An 18,969-nucleotide genomic window follows, 5' to 3' on the forward strand; every position below is an offset into this window, starting at 1 on the left:
CCATTGATCTACAATCATCGAACGGTTTAAAATCATTGATGATTTTAGGTATGTGTCACCCTTCACGTGTCAAAGAGGCCGCGCTTATTGATACATCGTGCAAAGTCCGGACTCAATGTATTATATGATGTGATGTGATGTGTCTGACACTCTATTAATGGCAATGAATTCATGAAATCGCCAATGAATTATATATTGTACCATAAATAACAAAATATGGCCAAAACAAATTAAGTAATTTTCAAGCGGTGGAAAAAATCGCCTATACATTTAAATAATTTTCAAGTGGTGGATAAAAATCGCCAATACATTTAAATAATTTTTCCTTCGGAGTAAAATTTTTCGCTCATAAAATTATATATTTGTTCCTTTTAACAAAAATTATTCGCCTCCCACAATAAATATTCTCCCCATAGAACAAGGTATTAGTCGCCAAAAATTTATGGCATTTTTCGTACCCTAGAAAAAAATTGCCAATACAAAATAATTTTTTCCTCATTTTAAAATTTTTTTTGCCATCGATATGAAAATTTCCCCCCAAAAATAATGTCTGATTTGCCAGGATTTTACACAGTTGCCCGCGGGGGGGGGGTTTCTTAAAGTTATCCTTGGTGTCTTTACAACTTTGCTTCAACACTTGAAGCAATGTGAACAACATAATATAACTTCAACCAAGGGCACAAACAGTAGTATGAACAACAACATGAAAATCTGAACTATGACAAACTTCTTTGCAAATATCCTTGACTGGGAATGGTGTGCTAATCAGAGAAGACAATTCGCTGGTCAAGGAGCCAATTTGCAGACCATGAAGATGATTCGTAGCTCCCAGAATAAGTTCGTTGTCCCTGGAACAAAACTTGCTGCCTTAGGAAAGGTATTCGCTGACCAGACAGTAGGTTCATTGGCCTTAGAGATGGACTTGCTGATCAAAAGAAGTCATTCGCAAACCCAGTAAGTGATTCGTTGATGAGATGATACAATTCGCTATTCTGCTAAAGGTAGATGATCGCAAAACTAACTAAATATGAGTGAATGAATATATATTTGAAGCATGAATGAACTTTTCTTATATATGTGACTTTATCCACCTAATTTATCCTAGGTTGGCTCACAAGGATAACAATTAATAATAATATAATGCTCTAAACTTGGCGACCAATATAGGGTCAGCCCCATTACATTTACAAGTTACAATGTCCAATATAGGGTTAGCCCTATTCACAAGTTACATCACCCATTATAGGGCCAGACCAAATTACAAGTTGCATTGACTATTATAGGGTTGGCTCTATAGTAATTACAAGTTACATTATGCATTTGTGTCCAGCCCAATACAAGTAATACTTATATTTGATCCGAACTAGTTATTATTTCAACAACATTCACATAAGATCTAACAATTGAGAGACACGAGGAAACAAAAGATTTATGTGGAAATCCTTACGAAAGAAAAACAAAATGTAGGCGCTAACCCCCACTATTAAGCACCAACTTAGTGAGAGATACTAATCTCTACTTTATTCACAAATCTGATTATAGTTCCTTCACAAGTCAATATATTTCCTTTACAATTTTGCATATATTCTTCTTCTCAAATCTTCATATAATCTCATTCAGAATCTGCCTTTCAATTATCCTCTATTCTTTTCTTCATAAACACATCTGCCTTGATAAAATGTTTATTCTTTATTCTACTCTTCTTGTGTTTATATGATGTACCTTTTTTTTTTTTTTCTCCACACTTGCTTCCTACTGCATAATGTTTATTCTTCACATATTTCATTTCTACACCTCTATCATCTCTCCACACAATTCTTATTCCATTTTATATCTTCATATTTCTATTGAAGAGATGCATCCCTTATGAAGGATGATGTTCATCCAAATGGACATGACTTTTCTTATCCCTTGATCATTGTCTTCATTGACTATAATTTCTGCCACCTTTTCATAAATTTATCGTTGTTATCTAATATAAAATTGCTATCCTTTTAGACCTCTATTCGCTTCTTATTAGAACATATTATCATTGCCTTTTTAATGATCTTAATCGTTGTTCTTCAAACTTGAATTACTCCATATAATTGTTGTTGTTAATAACCTCTTATATCTGACTTCTCTTAGTTTTTATTGTTGTCTTGTATTAATTAATTGCTGCTCAAAGAAATATGATTATTGTTATTCCTTCACTTAAATTACTTCGATTTATTGTTTTGATATTTGTTTGGAACATTTGATGTCATGGATTTCATATTCCATGAGCTTTATATAGATCTGACAATATTTATATATCTAAGTGTGCTATTTCCTTCAACTATAATTTGTGTTTAAAATTAAGTGATCGATGTATACTTGTGTATGTGATCAAATCAGCTTCTACTAGATGATGGTATTGTTTCTTTAAGGTTTATTTAATAAAGGGTGCATGAAAAAAATTCAATCTTTAAAAATGTCTAAATTTCTTGGGTTTTTCACTTGTTGAGTCTGCGTCGAGTTTTTTTGCCGAGTCACCCTCATCGAGTTCGCGCCGAGTTTGAGTCTCAATTCTATTATATATATATATATATATATATATATCCCGCCAAGATTAGTTAATACACTAATTTCATTTGCAAAGTCAGCCAACAGTAGATAGAGACTTTCATATGATGAAAGTGCCAATATGATGAAGGTCTCCCAGCCTACCATAGAAGTTAGCCATCCTTAGCGATCCTTAGATGATCTTAATGAAGCAATTTATGGCCTTTCATCCATAGCGATTTCTTCCTTTGACATCAATGACAACAATATGACTCCCTTCTCTCCTTTGACATCAATGACAACAATATTTGCAACAACATATACTCTGGGAAACCCCTAAAAGAAAATACCCAACCTCCAAAATTATCCACACTCAATGTATTATTCAACAATAAAATCATTACAATATACCTATAGAGTCTTCATAAATACATCTGAAACATCAAGCTTCTTCAATGCATCCTCCATATATCCAAGCATATAATCACACATCACATGCCATACTTCAAATATACACTCAACAAGAAAGCTAAATACAAATAACAACCTGCTCAATTTAGCCAACCCCAACCAATAAACATGTGCTTTATTTTATAGATTCAAATTCACACAAATATAACCAAATTGTAAGGTAAAACCACGTGACTTTAACTATGGGTGCACAAAAACCATTGAACCCAATAATTTTTTTTTCGGTATTAAGTTTTCCAAATGTTAAATATTCTTCCAATACACATCTGACATATAAAATACCTAACCAATGTCACATACAACTTTAGAAATGGACCCAAATAAAATTTTAATATGGCTAAACACATCTAAAGATGCACCGCAAATAAATATTTATTTTACATAATTAAAATCCACTACGGAAAGCCAAGAGGGTTTTTATCCTCCAAATCTCCAACACCAAGAGTTTTCATTCTTGAATGCTTCAATATCTAAAATGAAAAGAATAATGAAATGACAAAATCAAATGATTTGCTTCAAGCCCTCTATTTTGTTTAATTTTGATTTATTTTCCTCTCCAAGTATTTAAAAATATTTTTATAGTAGATCCAATACACTTATTTAATCATTACATAAAACCTACAATAATATTCTGAAAATAAAGTGGCAAGACTCAACTAAAATTATTATAAATTCTTGTAGTTCTAAAAGGGGTCATGACAGTTAATATTAATGTCAACTCTTGGCAAGGACAAAAGTTACTTTGGAATGATTGGCACTTGTCTATTTCATGATTACAATAAATCATGCTAATCAATGGTGCCAACTTACACCTCCTATGGGCATTCCTATGGAGGTAGAGGTGCATATGAAAGCAACTAAAGGGAGAAGTGACCAATATTCAAGGCCACTTGAGTATCAAGGAAGGAAAATATTTCCCCAAAATGAATCTGTGAGAATTGAGTTCACCATACAAAGCCTTTTCTAACCTAGAACATTTCAACATGAAGAAAGAGGTGAAAGGAGTTAAGTTTCTCATCCAATGGATAGGACTAGTTGAACAGTCACACACCAATATCTTCTAGGTTTATAAATCTTGATTAGCAAAACATAAGTAATATATGTTAATAGAAAGGTTATTGGGTCACTGGGTTGAAGTCCAATTCGAATCAGGCCTAGGTTTGAGGCTGGTCCACTGTGGGTCCGGGTAGGATCCTACTGAACCTGGGTGGACCTGGTGCAAATTTGCACTGAAAAATACTACGTCGGCTGAACCCGTGGAGAATTCAACGTTTTTTAAAAAAAAATTTCTTCTTTTTTCAAAAAGTGAATTTCGACCCCCCAACCCTAATTCGACCATTGAAAACAACATAAAGTTAAAGTTAAAACCTATTTCATTTATGCTCAACAAAATGAAAAAACAAAAAAACATTTTGTTCCATTGCTGATATTTCTTTTTTACTTGCCATTACACAAAGAGAGTTGAAGATTTATCATTATGCTTCAAGTTGGTTCTTGTGCAATTCCTATGTACTTGCAAGCATTGATTACTTGTCAAAGACAATGTAAAGGAAGATTTCAATGAAAGAAATAGGTATTTTGTTGGTTTTTGTTTTTGTTTTTCTAATTTTCCCTTACATTTTTTTTTACAAATTGAAATGAACTCTATAGTTTTGTTTTGTTTTTTCATTTTGGTTTGTGGCTTTGTGCCTATCCATGTTGCTTATAGAATTACTTGTGTTGGGTATTAAAATGGCAAGTGCTTCTAGCTCTAGGAGCCAACCCCACTTTAAAACGAACCCACACTCTCCCCTTCGAAGATATGTAGAAATGGTACAAGAACTTATAAGTGGAGGTTTCACTTGGATTTGTCCTCATTACAAAGCACAATATAACAGCTCATATAGTCAAGTGAAAGCACACTTGTGCTTTATCCCTCAACAAGGCATCAATTTTTGTCCATGCAAGCCAAAAGGTAAAAGCCTTCTTGTAGAAGAACAAATATTGGCATATATTGAAGAGTTAGCAAAAACAAACTAAGCAACAAGGAAAATAGCTATAGGTGCTCATACTTTGCTAGAGACTAAGAAAGAATCAAATCCCTCTCCATCACCTTCCAATCTTGAGCCTACATAGGGCCATCCATTCTTGCCAGTATTAGAAGAACAAATTGTGACACATAAGAGAGCAAAGAGACCATTGGAAGCAACACTTTACAATGAGGGTAGAGAGATTGCCGACCAAGACATAGCTAGATGTATCTATGCTAATGGATTGGCATTTAATGTTGTTCACTCACTTTATTGGCAAAAAATGGTGAGATCAATTAACGAGGGTCCAAGGGGGTTCCAGGACCCGAGTTATGAGAAGGTGCATACTACCTTATTGGACAAAGAAGTGAAACATGTATTGAACTCCTTGAAGCCCATCAAGGATTCATTGGTCGAAATAGGGGGGTCCTTCATATCTAATGGAGGAAAGATGCAACAAATCACCCATTGATCAATGTTATTAAAGTGTCCCCTAAAGGGGCAATGTTTTTAAAAGCACTGTATTGTGAAGAGCAAGCGAAGGATGGTCCATTTATTGCTAACATTATTTGCCAAGCCATTGAGGAAGATGGCCCTCGAAATGTTGTTCAAGTTATAACAGACAATGCCAAAAATTATAGGGTTGTTGGGTTATTGGTTGAGAAGCATTATTCACACATTTTTTGGACACCCTATGCTGTCCACTCACCCTACCTAATGCTGCAAAAAATTGGCAACAAAGTTGAATGGATCAAACAGGTGTATGTCGATACCAATGAGATCCAAATGTTCATCACCAACCACCATATGTCACAAGGCATATTTAGACAATTCTCGAGATTGGAGCTGTTGAAGGTAAGCTAAATAATAAATATGTTTTACTTTAGTAAACTTTTTAATTTAATTTCAATTTTAATTTTTTATTATTTTGATTTTGAAATAGGTTGGTGAGACTCATTTTACCTCCAACACAATTGTGTTGAGACAACTTGTTAATGTTTGTGAGGCACTATCGAGTATTGTAATCATCCCTAATTGGAGCATATGGAGGCAATCTTTCACCACAAGGGCAACAAACATTAGGAAAATGATACAAGATGACATTTGGTGACATCATGCTGAGTACCTCCTGAGTTTCCCTAAGCCTATATTGAGCATGGTCTGTTATACTGACATGGATAGGTCTCGTTCAAGTGAGGTATAAGATAGCATTGACTCAATGATTGAAAAGATGAAAGTCATCATAAATGAAGAAGAGCAAGATCCTAAACAAACATTCTTCAAAGAACTATAGCAAACCATGGTGGAGAGATGGAACAAAATGACCACTCCATTGCATCTCCTTGCCTTTGCATTGAGTCCCAAGTATTATAGTCAACAACGCCTTATTGGCACAAGAGTTGCCCCATATAGAGATCCTGAAGATGCTCAAGGGTACAAGGTAGCACTTTGTAGACTCTTTCACCGTGACATACGGCCTGCACTGAGGACTAAAACATGAGTTTTGCAAGCACAAATAATTGTGGTATTGATGCTCTTTGGGACAAGTATAGGGTTGATACAACCCCCAAAAAATATTTGCCCAAACCCCATAAACCGAACCCTCAAACTTGAACTGGAATCAGCAACCTTGGTTCATAGTATTATAGTCTATCTAACTGTTTATAGCAGGTTGATGATGTTCTACCAAGTTCTGCCAATCTATAAGGCATTTTTGCAATTTCTGTCTCTGATTTTGTATACTGAAAATTCTATGTGATAGACATCATAATTGTATAGTGTATATATGGCTGAGAGTTCCCAAGTCTTCAATTAACTAATCCCAAAAAGGAAAAAGAATAGCAATTAATTAAAATTTGAATTATAAATCAAAACAAAATACCTGTAATTTTTGATATATTTGTGTCATAGCATCTTTTAGTCGACCTACCTGTATAATCACAAATAAATTGAATGCTAGAGAAAGTTGACAAGTAAAACTAAAAACCCACTCCATTAATTTACATCAGGTCATACTGACTGACTTTTTCTTTCTAGAAAAGATCCAGGGAAATCTTTTTAAAATAAAATCATTTTACATACAACAAATCAGTTATAAATACATAAAACTATGAGCAGTTAGAACTATCACTGCTCTTTATACTTGAAGTTGATAACTTGATACAATATCTGAATCGCAGGGATTACATAAGACAATAGCATCCAGAAACAACAAAAGAAACTAAAACATTTTAACTATTGCTCCCTGTTACCTATTTTTCGCTCTTGGCTGAAAAATAGGTTAAGAAATGCTAGCATGAACAAAAGAAAGCTAGTGTGTACCAATTCTCTATTTTTGTGTTTCCAACTGTACTAAGGAGTGATTTAAAGATGGTATTTTTAAGTACTTCTAGTCTGTAACGACAAAGAGAGAAACATCTCATTCAAAAGGAGAAGTATTTTATTCATATTCAAACATGCGTCCCACACAAAGAGCCGTGAGACTAGCTGCGTGCATCCAGTGCAGAAAGGAAATATACATATATGTATGCACAAGTACAAAGAAAAAAATGAGGAAAGGCATGTCGAGAATGGAACCAGTCATTGCCTGAATGACTGGAACAGTTGAGGTACGCTCGATGTCGCCTTTGTCTTGCTGCTCCACCCTGGTCCGTTGATGTTTTCCTTCTGATATCTGCAAAAGAGTTGAAACAAGCAATGCGTTAGAACATTTTGTTCTAAGCAATGGCTGACTGCATTTCTAACATGTGTACTAATGCACGCATATATATATATGATCCCTACATGCATCGGATGCATATAACTCGAATCATAAAGGAATCTCGAAAGGCAAAAATCAGATCAAAGGAAAATCACCATACATATGCATTTTTTGCTAACAGGTTCATTTCATGTGCAGGAAAAGGAAAAGGGACAGCTTGCTGGTCATGAAATTCACAAAGATGAGTGGAGATGAATGCGGCTCCCACAAGGGTTGAGCCCAGCTCATGTGAAGAATGGAAAGGTTTCATACAATCAAATCATGTCAGAGCTGGTGATAAAAGGAAGAAGAGTAACAAAAACGCAAGTATGCAATCACATTATCAGCCAATAAGCATGATGAGACTTTTTTTTTAGAACGTGAATAAGATGTGCAAATATCTACAAATGATCAACAAGACGACATTTTATGCGTCAAGCCTAAAAGATTTTTTATGATAAACTGGAAAAGGCGTGATTGATCAGACATTTCAACAAATTCAAGACAGCTGCGTCCTTGGAAATAATATTCAGATTTTAAGAGAATAATGTTAAAATGGCAGCTACAGTTTTCATAAAATATCTATTTTTAATGCGCAGCATTAAGTGGCAGATGACAAAGGGAGGGTTTTTGATGTTGTTTTTCACCATTTTCAGTCCAAACAGTCATTCAGAGATGCACACAGCAGTGAAGTTATCAAAGGAGTACACAGTGGTCATGATCAGACAAGTCTTGTTGACCCATTTTGTTTTGTTCCAGATGGAGAGCTAGATGCAGGAACAGAAATTAATGTCAACCTTAATTATCAATTGTTTTATCATTTCTTGGATACGGAGCAATCTGAAGATATTTTATGTTGGAAAGATCCTGAGTGGTTAGTTGGGGCCGATGTATCTGAGGATGGAAAGCATATTCTTTTATATATTACAGAGGGTTGTGATCCAGTGAATAGGCTCTATTATTGTGATCTCGATACCCTTCCTCAAGGTATTGAGAGTTTCAAAGGCAAGGAGGAGATGCTTCCATTCCAGAAGCTCATTGATAATTTTGAAGCAGAATATGCCCTTGTTGCAAATGATGATACTGAGTTCACATCTCGGACAAATAAAAATGCTCCAAGGTATAAATTGGTCCAAGTGGACTTGAGGTACCCAAAATCTTGGAGTGATGTTGTTCCAGAATCAGACAAGGATGTACTTGAATCAGCTGTGAGTGTCAATGGCAATCAGCTTTTAGAATGGTGAGATAACCAAAATGGGGGCACATTAAAGATCTACATAGAGCTATTAAACCTTGTGAACCAGCTATGATAAGCTCAGAGCATGAATATCGCTATCTTGGACCTGGTTTAGAGGCACACCTTTACTACACAGACTCAGGAACATGTTCAGCATTCATTGCCAATATCGATAAGACAAAAGATTTAACTACAACATTTAATGGAAACACTTATAGCTTGCCTGCATGGTCTGTGAGCATCCTTCCGGATTGTAAAAATGTTGTCTTCAATACAACAAAAGACACCACTGATTATTTGTGGTACACAACAAGTCTGCAGGTTGATGAAAAGGAACCAATTTTTTTTAGTAATGGGTTGTTGCCAGTGCTAATAGTTGAGTCAAGGGGACATGCAATGCACCTCTTCATCAATAATGAATTTATAGGAAGTGCATCAGGGAATGGGGATGATATCACATTCAAGTATGAAAAAGCTATTCATTTAAGGGCAGGAAAAAAATGACATTGTTTTCTTGAGCATGACGGTGGGTTTACAAAATGGTGGACCACATTATGATTTTGTGGGAGGAGGCATTTCCAAGGTCAAATTAGAAGGCTTTCGAGATGGATCAATAGACTTGTCCACAAATGATTGGACATATCAAATTGGATTGCAAGGAGTATACCTTCACATTGAAGCACCAAGCTGGAGAGTCCAATTGTTTTGCAGATGCTATAAGCAGAAGGGTCACATTGCTTGCCACAAAATTAATCAGGTTCACTAATTCGCAAGTCTGAAGTAACTATATGAAGATGACAGACTTTAAAGGATCATGAAAGGTTTGTAAATTTCCAGCAGCATTTAATAGGACTTCATATCTGGATCTTCTTCATCCTGACATTTTTCTGTGTGAGACGAAACAATTGTGCATACCAGTAAGCTTATTGAGGTAGCAGTTGGTTAGGAAGCTGCATAGTAGGAGATTGGAAGGCCGTTTTAGTCAAGACAAAAAATTAGCAGCAGAGGAGCAATATTATGCTTATCTTAAGGAGAGTTGTCAGCAGAATTGTGGAAAGATGCAGGATTGGCCAGATTGCAAAAGGGAGAAGTCAAAATAGGGGTGTAAACTCCATTACCTTTGCCTAATGGACCATAGGAGAATATTTCAATGAATTTTATTTTTAGACCACCCAAAACACAGTGATATTTAGAATCTGTATTCATTGTTGTTTTGTAGATATTATTGAATGGCCCATTTTATGCCTTGTGGGAAGACTAATGGTGCTTCACAGGTTGATGATTCATTCTTCAAAGAGATAATGAGAATCTATGGTCCACCAAAAAGCAATAATATGGACAGGAATATGAAGTTTTGTAGCTACTCTTGGAAGACTCTTCCAAAAAAGATGAATACATAGTTACCATTCAGTTCTGCATGCCACCCACAAACAGATGGACAGACAAAAGTCATTTATAGGTTACATAAGAACCTACTGAGATGTCTAGCTGAAGACAAGCCAAAACAGTGGACCCAGGGATTACCTCAGGTAGAGTTTGCATGCAACAATTCACCATGGTCTATGCCATTTCATGTAGCATACAAGAAACAATTTCAAAGGAATTACAGATTTGATAAACCCACCAAAATAAGGAATAAATAGTGATGATGCAGAAGAATATGCATAACAAATGCAGCAATTGCATGTGAATGTGAAAAGACATTGGGAACAGAGTACTCTGAAGCATAAAACAGACACTGATTGATATAAAAGGCAGAAGGAAATTAAATTAGGAGACCTAGTCATCGTGTGAATTGGAAAGTGTTTCCTAAAGGGGCTTTAAATAAATTGAAGTTCAAGAAGGTTGGACCATGTATTATCCTGAGGAAGTTTGGGGACGATTATATCAGCTTGAATTTGTCGAAGGAGTTGACATATCTCCTATATTCAGTGTTGCATACTAATATAAATAAGGATACGAGGATGATGTCCGATATGTTATTTCATGTTTTCAGGAAATTCTCTTATGCTCAAAAACAAGCAGCAATATTGCATGAGAGAGTCAGAATTAGCCTATTAGAACATGTCACACCATACAACAAAGCCTGTGGGAAGAAATTGAAAAGCATGGAGCTACACTTTCACAGCTATGTGATTGTTTTGTAACAAGGAGATAAAACCCATACTCATTGAAATCTTTCTGTTTCAGTGTTATAAGTTCTTAAAAAAATAAATAAAAATATGTGGCCCTCCGAAAAGAAGAGAATCAGTAAAGGATAGCGAACCTGTGAAGAATGAAGGAAGCAAGGAAACCAAGTTCGAATGCCCAGAAAATGCTCAGAAACGCAAGAGATTTCCATGGCGGCTCCCTAAATTGAGCCCAAAACTAGCAAAAAACGCAGACAAAGAGCAGGTCGTAAGCAAAAAACGGAGGCCCAGCACTCATTTCGGTGCCCAGAACTGAAGGATGTGTGATTTTTTCCTCCCTTCGTGCCCAGTTTGAACCCTAGCAGCGCCCAGAAGGATGCAGAGCGAAGTTTCCAGAAGTGTCGAACATCAAAAGTGAAGAGGCAAATGAAAATTTTAGGGTTATGTTTCTCCTAAAATATCTTCATAAAAAATCATCTCTATTTCCTTCGCATTCTTTTTTCCCTTCTTTTCTATGCCACGCAAGATGAATGGAGGCCACATGGTAGAGTTCGCCATGTTTTCTAAGTGATTTTAGATCACTTAAAATTTTTGTAAACTTTCTTGTTTCCTAAGTGATTTTATATCACTTAATGTCCCCACTTGCAAATTACTTAGCAAGTTATTTTAAAACTCAAAAATACACCCTCCAATTAATGTAAGCAAACGTTTTAATAAAGTTTTCTTTTTATTATTATTTATCATTATCTGATTAGACATAGGTTTTATTTTATTTTTATTTTATATTTAAAAATTAATAAAATATAATAGAAAATTTTATTTATTAAAGTGTAAATCAAACACTTTTATTAAATATATTTTTATTACATTTTATTATTTAATAAATAAAATAATAAAATTGCCTTATTAAGGTGATTTATTTATCACTTTAAATAAAACGATTCTATTATTTTTATATTATTAAAACCTTTCAATATAAATGAAAATAAAATCAAACAAATGTCTGACCAGATAATAATAAATTTAAAAAAAAAAATCACTTTATTAGATATTTTGTTTGGACAAAGGGAGGGATATTTTTGCATTTATGAGGGCTTGCAGGCCTATCAGAGACATTTCAGGGTCATTTATGATGCATTTATGAGGTTTTATGGTTGCAGAATGGATGACTTGACCTTTTGGCTCAGGTTTATCCCTTTTCAGATATTTTTGAGGCCCAAAAAGTAGGTTTTTTGAGTTTGCTCGACCTAAAATGAGGAGGTGGAGTCTTCTTAATAACTTTGGAAAAAGGCATATATACTGGAAGCCTTCATTTTGGTAAGGGTTCTGATTTATTCATCTTGGAGCAGACTGTAATTTTTTAGTTCTCTCTGCAGGAAGGGATGTCTTTGTAACACATTTTCAGGAGTTATAAAGCTTGGTGATACCTGTTTGGCAACGGTAATAGCTTGGTTTACCTCTCTACTTCTCATCTTTCTCTGTTACTGCATCTTCAGGGTTAGTCAATTCTTTGTGGTTGGCTTTTGCCCCCCTTAAAATTTACATTTTCTTTTGATGCCTTGTGCAGAAACACATATACTACTTGCAGGTCATAAGCTGTGTTTTAGTGATTAATAGTCTTAGGTTGTGAAAAGGATTTTTCCTCTTAGGACTGTGATTATCCAGCCTTCTTATGAAGCATTGATGCAAAGATCATGGGTTGTTGGTTAGTGTAAAAGAGGTTTATTATCACTGTTGTACTGTGTGTCTTTTGCTTAGTTAGATTTCAAAAATACCATCTGGTGCAATCACCTTAGATTTAAATTTTAGTTTTACATGTTCTCCTTACTCTTTTCCTTGAAGAAATTGTTAGTTTAGGTGCAGAATCTGAAAAGAACCAGCTTACTCTGGAGGTTCACTCCATTTTTTAGGCAACCCACAGGCCTAGGAGGGTTCCCATGTGTCACAAGCCTGCTGAGTTGATAGCTTAGCAAACAGGGGTGCAGGTTCAAGTGATAACACTCCCAAAAGCACCTGTAGCTGATTTTTAAGTAAACATGACAACCTAGTGAACTATACAACAAACATATCATGACAGACAAAATGACATATTTGCCACTTATTTCATCACTTTGCCATCTCTTAATCAAATGTTTGTGAGCACTAGGTGAGATTTAAAACACTAATACATCAATCAAATGCGTGCAAAAGTGAATTTGAGTTGAAGGAAACAAGATTTTCAAATATAGAGATTTTATGATATTCATGAAATCAAAAATAAAAATCACATGGAATTATGAACTATGCTAGATAGGAGCTTGTATCACTTGGCCCAACATCACTAGCTTTGTGTGGTGTCCTTCACTTATATATAAGGCAAGCCTGCAAGGTTGCTAAAACCATAGTAGCATTACTCAAGATCAAGATAGACTTAGCAAATGGAAAGTATAAATGTAATTCAATTGCTAGGAATTTGTTTGAGAAAAACTCAAAAGAATAGAAGAAAAAGTTAATTTCCACCAGCACGGCCCAACATTATATTTATTTTTTGCTTTTTAAAACTAAAATAGAGCTGCATGAGAGGCATCCCCTAATAGGATCAAGAGAACCCATCCCTACTAGGATCTAGAGGTAGTTCCCCCAATAGTGTTAAGGCGCAAATTCCCTCATGGGGAAACCCTTAAAAAAATGCAAGTGCTAAAGCCATAAAGCCAAGAACTTGTTCTCTTTTGTCAACCAATAAAATTTTGAGGCAATGGAGAAAGGTTCCTTGATTGCACAAGTTCTTTGCAAATTCAAGGGTAGCAAAATATTTTCTATGTTTTTTATCATTTTGCAGTTGAAACTTGTAGCCTTTGTGTAATGTCCCTTTTTGTATAATACCCTAATTTAGCCCTAAACCACAATTTCCAAGTAAAACAAGAAATGGAATATAGGAACATGAACTTAGTCACGTGATATACCTAATTAATTGATGGAATTCAACTGTAGGGAAGCTAGGATAAGGTGACTCGATAGGGTGACCTAGAGATCCTCTACCCTAGTCCCAAAAGTGGATATGTCATCCCTCTTGACCTCATGTGGCACGTGTCATCCATATGAGGTGGTGTACCTAATGAGGTGTCCTATAACCATTCCCCTTCATCTTGCCATCCATTTCCAAATTCCTATGATTGGTTTCTTTGTGTATTAATTGACCATAAAAGAGGGATGAGGCGTACTCACAATAGGGTGCCCTGGAAGTCCATCCCTTCTAAGCCCAAAGGCAGTGCCCCTTGTACCTCCTTGGCCTCATGGGGCTATTCGGTCACCATCAAGAGGTGCCATATCTAGAAGAGTACCCTATTGATTTGGTTTTTATGCACATGAGAACACATAATAAAATATCCAAAAGTATCTTATCCTCTCTTGAACAAAGTTACTCAAATGTTGAAGATTAGCTTAAGGATCACTTGAGATAGCTCCAAGGTTCTTCTATGTCCGGTCATGATGTGTGGATAAGCTCAATGGTTTAATGTGATTATGCTGGAATCACAAAGAGGACTTACGTTGAATTGTTGAATGCTTGAATCGCTAGAACTTGATCATCCGATGTTGCAATCTTGTGATGCTTTTTATCCTAAACTAGCTTGAGTTGAAAAATGGACAAGAGGAAAGGGGTTTAGGAAGCCTATTCTAATCCTGAGAATGATTGGATGGAATCCTACTGGACGAGGTCTCACCATCAAACCAAACAATTTGATACAAGCTCAATGCAATTTTCTAAGGGATAATTCAAAGATATTTAAATCATTATTATCAAACATTGATCACAATTCAAGTTAATGCATAAACAATGGATGTATAAAAATTCAATGTTAAGCTCATATCATTCCAGTTGACCACACAAGGCACACTTACAATCAGCAAGAGGCTAGTGGTATGGACTAAACGGATTCCACACAAATGCATTCAACAAATTCTTCCATTCCATTTGATTATCATCATCTAACATGAAGATCCCACAAGAAACCATGCACTTTGTAAAGAAACAACACATTCCACCATAACTTCAATGAAAAGGAAGTTTATTTACAACTTTTGGCAACAATCTCTGCCTTGTCCTCCTATTCTACTCTAGCTACTATCTGCTATTGAACTATTCTTACACTACTAACTATTCTCTATTGACTCTTAACTATTCTTCTATTAACCTTTACAAATGAAGAGCTTGAGCCTTTTATAATGCTCTCAATACAATTCAATGGCTAAGATCAATTTGAGATCAATGGCCAAGATTTTACAATGAAACCCTAATTAGTGTTTGTTACAACAAACTCAATTCTGACCAATGAAATAATTACAATGCTTGGACACATGTCCTCTCTGGAATATTCAACCAATGGATAATGGGGGTAGGTGCTTCAAAGTTTGTACCTCTTTAAGATGAGTTAGGTGCATTGCATCTGGACATGTTGATGTGGAATTCCTTGATTTGGTGAGTGGTTACTATGATGCCACCTCTACTTACTCTTGTAGACTTAATTCATCATCATGAATGAGTATTGAGTAATATCTCTTGATACTCAACATTATCCAGCTTCAGTAGTGATGATGATGATCTTCTAACTTTGAATAACTCTTCTGAAACTATCCTCTTGAATGTCTCAATCATGGAGGTGCAAGGTGTAGATTTTGACTCCCTCTTAGTTTTGGATCTTGATACCGCCTTGGGATGAACCCTTGATGTCACAACTGCTTCTCTCCTTTGGAATTCCTTCTCTATGACTCCCTTCATGTTGTCAATTATTTCAATGCATCAAACCTTGAATAGTTGGATCATGCCCTTGTATTAGTGAATGTTTCTTGTGTAATCACCTTCTTGTGCTTGTCTATGAAGTTCCCTTGAGGATATCTTCCTTGTATCTTGATCTTGATGTTGAAGTTTTCTTCATGAGAGACTTGTTCCAATCTTCATCCAACCTATTCTTTTTTATTTCTTTCTTCAGCTCCTGCAAAACAAACAAATGAGCATCACAGGATATATAACCTCTATAATCTCTTAATTTGACATGATTTCTGATTTGATTTGGTTTGTAAGTTTGATAAGAGGTCGCTCCTAAGGGTGGGCAATGGAAGTTGGAACAAATTTGCTCATGATGAGAAGCAAAGGAGGCTTACCATCATTTCATCACTTCTCTACCAATTGATCTCTTAAGATTTAGTTTTCATTTGCAGAATTAATCATATCACCTTCATTGAATGCATTGAGGATGTCTTCGCTCCAAGATAGAGGCAACAAAAGAGGATTTCACTCCCAATAAGGGGCAATAGAAGTTCTCTCAAACCTAGTCCAATTCCGCCCTTCATCATTTCAGGTTTGAATACTTTGTCATTCATGCAAGTGGAGGCATCAAATTAACTTGGAAGAGAGCTATATAAGCAATTTCGCTCCTAACCTTGGGCACATGAAGTAAATTTCCCTCCAACTAGGGAGCACTTGAAGTTGAAATTGCTCCAAAGAAGGAGCAACTGAAGTTGTTTTCCAAAATGAAGTCTCGCTCACTAATGACAATTCAGATGCACTAAATTGCACTCATTCAAGGCTTAGGGGCAAATTCCCTCCAAAGAAGAAGCACTTGAAATGAAATTCGCTCCAAAGGAGCACTTGAAGTGAAATTCACTCCAAAAGAGGAGCACTTGAAGTGACCCTCAAGTTGACACCTAACTCACCTTTGCTCACTTATACTCACTTTCTCAATTCAAATACATCAAACTATGCTCAATGTGAGGTCGTAGGAGGAAATTTTCTCTAAGACTTGAGCACACGAAGTAGGATTCGCTCCTACTGGGGAGCACCTAAAGTGGACTGAGATTGGACACTTAGCACTTCCTTGTCCACTCTCCTTCAATCCATCCATTCGAGGTTTCAAACTAGGTTCAAGGTGCATTCTAGGAACAATTTTGCCCTCAATCAAGAGCAATTGAAGTGAATTTCGCTCCTATTGAGGAGCACTTGAAGTTGTTTTTCGCTCTCATCTTTGAGCAATAGAAGTGACTAGAGAATGCATCCTTGAGTTCAATCTCATCACCTTATGCCTCAATTTATGCTTCCATTCATCAAAAGACCTTAAAACTCACCTTGAATATGACTTCACTTTCAACCTGAGGCAATAGAAGTGAAATTCACTCTGAGAAAGGGGTAGTTGAAGTTTTTCGCTCCTAGAGAGGAGCAATCGAAGTAATCCCTAATAGCAATCTCTATTCATTCCTTGGTTGAATTCATGATAGAATTCACTTCTCCAATGATCAAGATGTTAAAGATTTATAAACTCACTCATTTTCCTCAAATATTGCTCAAGAAATCAACATTGCTCCCAACTATGTGCAATGGAAACAAATTTCACTCCAATTAGGGAGCACTTGAAATTGCCTAGACACTTGACCTAATTGTTGTTTCATTGCATTCCTTGATCAAATTGAGAGATTACACAATGCCTAGAGATTGTTTGAGTGACTCGGAGAGCTTCAAGAGTGTTGGAGCTCAAAATTGCAGGAAGCCAAACCCTAAAGGTATGCCAAGCCTTGTGTTCAATTTCAACATTCAATTTTGGCCAACTAACGGAATAAATCAATGTGATTATAATTCCCTACTCTTCAAGCTCTGCTAAACCTAGGCGGTTGCACCTTCCAATCAAGCAGATTTAGTCTTCCTTTAGCCTATCTTCTATCTCTATCTTAGAATGGCATGAACTTCTGGAATAGATTAATTTAACTTCTAACCCTACTCCTATCTCCTACTTGCATGAAACTGAAATTGAAAAACATATGTAATCATTTGATTGATCTTGAATTGAAATTTATATGTAATAGACCAGTGCCATCTTTCCATTTGGGCTACAGAGTCACCCTCTTCCAGACCCTCACGTATAACTCTGTGAGACTATTTTTAAATTCACCACTTGGATGAATCTGTCAGATAATCCAACCCTCAATACTATTTAATTAATGTTGGCCACAATAACTTCTCCAATTGAATTTAAATTTCCTTGAAAGGCCAATTAGACAAGAAACATAAGGACAAGGAACTCACAAATGATTCTTGTTTATCAAATTGCCATGACAACAAATAATTCTTTCATAAGAAGATTTAAGATAACATTCATTTACATAAGATGAAATCATAGAGAACTAATCTTGAACAAAGATTTTCCGCAGCACAATTGAAAGGAAAATACTAATTGTATTACTTAAAATAATATTAAATTTGATACCTCTCATGTCCCTCCCCCATATTTATGTTTTTTCACCACTTATATATGTGGTTGAATGGGTACCATACCCCTTTTGGGGTGAAAAGTCACCATTTTACATTAAAATTAACAAGAACCCTTGAAAAATGATAATAGACTAGTTTAGTTGATAACTCCATTTTAAGCTATCTTTCAGTCTTTTTCTTGGTCGACAACCCAAAACACCTCCTCAGCACTTGAGATTTTTACTCGAAGTAGGAAACTTCATTTTCTGAAATGGATCTTCATCAGATTTGATATTTTCACACATTTTCATGCCCAGTCGACATCTTCCATGCAAATCGAAATAACAAGCTTTTCAGCCTACTTACGGTCTTCTATATGGTCTATAGCCAAAAACACATCATACAAACCTAATATTTTTACTAGAGCTTGGAAACTTGATTTTCTGAAATGGGTCTTTCTTATATTTTCATGTTTCAATTTTTTCATTCTCTTTCCACATCATCTTTTCTGCAGGTCAAAAACACCAATCTACAACAATTGGCAAGTAAAATTAGCAGGTCAAGAGTTTATATTGGGTAGTTGATAGGTTGGGACAGCATATTAGTAGGTCTAATATGTATTAAGTTTGTTTAGGAACATGTAG

At 35.6% G+C, this 18,969-nt stretch overlaps 1 pseudogene; it reads right to left on the reverse strand.

The window, feature by feature from the left end:
- The window catches only part of LOC131046001 (general transcription and DNA repair factor IIH subunit TFB1-3-like), a 100,810-nt pseudogene that overhangs the window by 9,310 nt on the left and 72,531 nt on the right, over positions 1 to 18,969 (reverse strand).

The sequence above is a fragment of the Cryptomeria japonica genome, chromosome 3, assembly GCF_030272615.1.
Source record: "Cryptomeria japonica chromosome 3, Sugi_1.0, whole genome shotgun sequence".
Taxonomy (NCBI): Eukaryota; Viridiplantae; Streptophyta; class Pinopsida; order Cupressales; family Cupressaceae; genus Cryptomeria; species Cryptomeria japonica.